The 4,432-nt window shown below is 42.1% G+C and overlaps 1 long non-coding RNA gene across 1 annotated transcript; it reads left to right on the top strand.

Moving 5' to 3' along the window:
* The first annotated feature begins 313 nt into the window (after positions 1 to 313).
* LOC123100658 (uncharacterized) lies at positions 314 to 3,837 on the top strand. The gene is made up of 3 exons (XR_006448449.1): positions 314 to 947; positions 2,273 to 2,436; positions 2,883 to 3,837. It is a non-coding gene; the product is annotated as an uncharacterized lncRNA (long non-coding RNA).
* Positions 3,838 to 4,432: the final 595 nt, after the last annotated feature.

Here is a 4,432-nt window from a genome sequence, read left to right on the forward strand (position 1 = left end):
TGGGCCGGCCCAATGCTAGGTTATTTTATTTTTACTCTCTATAATAACGTTACTGCATCAAAAAAAAGTATAATGGCTTTACATTTAGTTTCAGAAGAACCGCGTGCGTTGACCCCCTCCCCATCGCTCAGTGACAGTTGATGAAATCGTGTGGGATCACCATTTCTGTGGATTAGAACAACACATGTGCATGGCCAAATACAAACCCTACGGCCTTTGCTGTCAAAAAAAAACCTACCGTCTTCTTCATCTTCACTACTATTAAACAATCAAACAAGAATTTTCTTAAGCGCACCCAGCAAATTGTCCCACAACACCGCACAAACCGATCAGCATCGTATGATTAGTCCCACAACTCTCAATCTTACAGCCATTATTGATCTAATAATCTATGGTGTGGACCTAGCAATTTTCAATGACTGATCGTTCCGATCGCTAACTAAGGAAACACAATGAAATCAGCTCCCTTGCACGTCGTCTCCTTCCTGCACGCCCCTGCCTATCGTCGCCGCCCCTCCCTAAAATACCCACATGCCTGGCGGCGCACGACCCTCCTCCCTCGAGCAGCGGCAGCGGAGTGGGGTGCAGTGAGCTCGTCCTACGTCGATGGGGCGGCGCGGTCCCTCTCCTCCATCGAGCAGCAGCGACGGCGCGGGACGCAACGGGCTCGGCCTTTGTCGTCGGCGGCGGGGTCCCTTTCCTCCCTTGATCATCGGTGGCAGCGCAGGACGCAACGTTACGGGGCGCGGCTGTGAAGTTACGGGAGCCGGCCCTGCCATGGCGGCTGCGTGGTGGAGGGCACGTGCGTGAAGGCTGCACGTTCCTCCTGCTTCCGGCGTGCCACGGCATGGGCCTCCCTGCTGTCGTCGTGCTCCCTGATGCCAGATCCTCCTTCCTCCCGGCGCTGGAGCATCATCCCATGCCCTCGGCCTGCTGGCGTGAGAAAGGTTAGTAGCTTCATTCGTTTTTTTCCTTTGAAGCAGATAGAAGATTAATAAATTATCTCGCCCACTATACCATCCCATGGAATGAGCTGGGATCCTTGCGTCGGGGCATAGGCATTCTTTTTGTTGATTCATGCCTCAGATCTAGCATAGATATTTAAACATTCTCTAAATCTGACCACCAAATGTTTGTGTTTATGCTTACAAAGCTTTTCATTCTCTATTTTGATGGTTTGAACATTCCAATCGAGGAGAAATTTGTTAGTGCCCTGAGTGTATCAATTATATGCAGCTATAAAGTTGAATGAATCAACCAAAAATTTACGCCCTAGATAAACAAAAAATTATGCAGAGAAATCACCTAAATAGCAGCCACGGGTTGTTAGGTGGGCCGCGCGGCCTCGATCCAATGCAAGCACGCAGCTCATAGATGGCCAAGAGCGGGGCTGGTAAGGAAATGCATGTTTACCTTGCATGCTTTCCAGGATAGAAATGAACTCTGCAGCAATACCAGTGATACATGCTGAATTTTTTCTGACAAGGAATAATTGATCCAGTGTGAAAAAGAAGTAGTCAATGACACTGTTCTCACATAGATATTTAAATTCTATCCAATTTTTTTGTTCACACGCAACAAAAATGATATTTGTAATAGGTGGATGTATAACAAAAATTTCTGTTTCAAACATGTTAGTTACAGCACAAACAATTGTTGCACTACGAAAAAAAACTGTATAGTATATGAAGCAAGTAAATATACATAACAGTGCGGTTATATTTACAAGGAGAATAACAAGGCCAGTCTAAGCTGTTAGGAATGCATACATCAGAGGCATTATCTGCAGTTTCACTTTGACAACAAGGATATAACTAAATGTTGTGCGCCAGAAAAATAGTCAGAAAAGGACAATAATTTGTACCATTGTCAAGAGGTCTGTGGAGAGTTGGATGTGCATGGATCTGGTGAACGCAACCTCGATCTTCATGGATCCGGTGACGGTGACCTCAATCTGCATGAATCCGGCTATGACAAGTTGGATCTACATAATGGATGGTCATGGTAGCGACACCATATATTGCTACAGATCGACACCAGGGGAGAAGGAAAGACCAGCGACGGCAACCTCGACAGTGGTGGTCGCCTGTAGGAGGGAGACGGAAATCCTAAATCTTGACTACCAAGTCGTTGTGTTTATGCATAAATCCCCACCACCAAGTTTTTGTGTTTATGCCTACAAGTCTTTTCAGTTTCTTTTTCTGTCCAATCATATATGCTGCCATGTAATTTCGTACCAACATTTTTGATGACATACTCTATGATGCAGCAGCTCGATTTAAATTTGTGCATAAGCGGTCATCTATAAAAAAAGCATCTATGAAGGAAGGCAAGGAAAATTCCATCTAGCAAGGTCCATTGACGTACAAGCACGTACACCATTTCAAGATATTACAAATTTGGTTATTTCCCGAAGATTATCGGAAGAGTAACATGGTATGGAGTTTGTACCTAATCAACATATATAACACTTCTTTATAGAATATTATATGTGAAAATGTGAACAGTTATAACTTAGTAAATAAGTGTTCACATGTTGCCTCCAAAAATCCACTTCAGCATAATACTTTCTTTAATATGTTAGCCATTCTGTTGCTAGAACTCAGTGCCCAATAAATCCATCTGCTGTATCTAGATATGAGAGCACTTCCTTGACTGAATGCAAAAGTGTTGGGACAACAAATGCATCACTCTTCAGTCTCCCAATCCTGAGATTTTAGTTATATATCAGTCTTCAGACCCTCTTGCTTTATTTATTTTTTCTCTTTGTCAATCAGTGTTTTTAGTCATATTCCCTCAAAAACAATCTGTCCTTATTGTATTCTTTCTTCAGTCTATTTGTTTTTTCTTTCAATGATATGATCTCATTCCATAAATTGTAGGCATCAGTGTACAATATGGATGATGCACGTGATTGGATTGGCACTGCCATCTCCACTGCACTGAAGGAGATCAAGCCCATTTCCATCAGCATCAATTTGAACTTCCCCTAGATTGACACACATAGGAATTTGTGATTGAGTTTTATGCTTAGAGCTAGATAACTGCTTTCCGCTCTTCACCTATCCTACAACTGCGTTATATTTTTTGTGTTGCTATAATCTGTCCATTAATCGGTATTCTAGCTGAAAGTTTCAGAGTTGTCAATTATTTTGAAACTCGGCTCGCAGAGTAGCTGGTCCTTTTCGGGACATATTTGTTGTGTCTTTTCCCCATTTAGTCTTGTATTTTGTCATGCATAGTTCAATTAGTTAATTGTCATTATGCCATAGCTAGCTTGTGCAACCTATTGCCGCTCCACCATGGGTCACATGGCCATTTGTCATACACCGCTTCACTAGGACTTACGCCGAACTACAGATGATTGTATGTATGTTTTCACTATTTTTCCTCAATTGGTCTTTTTGTTTAGACACCCGGAATGGCCAATCTAATATTTTTTGTGTGTGTACATTATGGGGCACCCAGAAAATTCAAAAAGAAGTTGCCTCTTGTTTGGACACCCGAAGCATGGGCTGGTGAGACTAAGGTTGGGCAAAGAGAGCTTCAGGAAGACCGAGTATGACTCCTCACTCGACGATCGCTTATTCTTCAAGCAAGGATGGAAGAAGTTTTCACGATACATGACATGAGGTTGGCACTGCTGTACATTTAAGACCATCGCCAACAATGAGTTGGAGATTACAGTCATCCTTTCATGTCCTTTGAGAAGTTGAGGATCATGTTGGACGAGTTCCGGGCTTGCATGAGTTATTTAATTATTTCTCTGCATATATATTTTTTGAACCATGGAGGAGAACTGCATGTGAAGTTTATAGATACACTAACTTTATAGATACAGGAAGAAAAGGGCAAAGGGTCGTATAAAGTTCAATCCCTATTCTGTTTATTTTGTTTCTACTGTGTCTACATAATGGTTTTAAACTATGTTTTGTGAATTCGATGTATATAGACATGTTTTGGTGTGTTTGTTCACTTATTTCAATCCATATGTAGTCTATACTAAAATATTCGAACACATGTTATATTTGTGAATGTATGGTCATAATATTAGGCAAGACGTGCCTTGCACGTGCATACTTACTAGTAATGACAATATAGTGGTATAGGTGTCCATGCCACAGGAGGATCCTTTCATGAATTCCCTCTACTGGGTGTTGACGCAACCGCCGATGAGCTGTTAGTGGGGGCCAGGATCTCCACTAACGAGCAATTTCACGACAGCCATAAGTCGCTCTTTCCGTTCGTGCCGGTTTGGAGCGGTCTTGGGAAGCTTCCGTGGACTAGTTTGGACCAGTTTTAAAAGCTTCCACCAATTTTTCTTATGTGATTTCTTTATAGGTTTACATTGTGTGTTTCTCTCTTTCTTTTTTTGTGTGCTTTTTCTTCCTTTATAATACATGTGGACTTTTTTGAAATACACTTTGAATAT

The sequence above is a fragment of the Triticum aestivum genome, chromosome 4D (assembly GCF_018294505.1).
Source record: "Triticum aestivum cultivar Chinese Spring chromosome 4D, IWGSC CS RefSeq v2.1, whole genome shotgun sequence".
Classification (NCBI taxonomy): Eukaryota; Viridiplantae; Streptophyta; class Magnoliopsida; order Poales; family Poaceae; genus Triticum; species Triticum aestivum.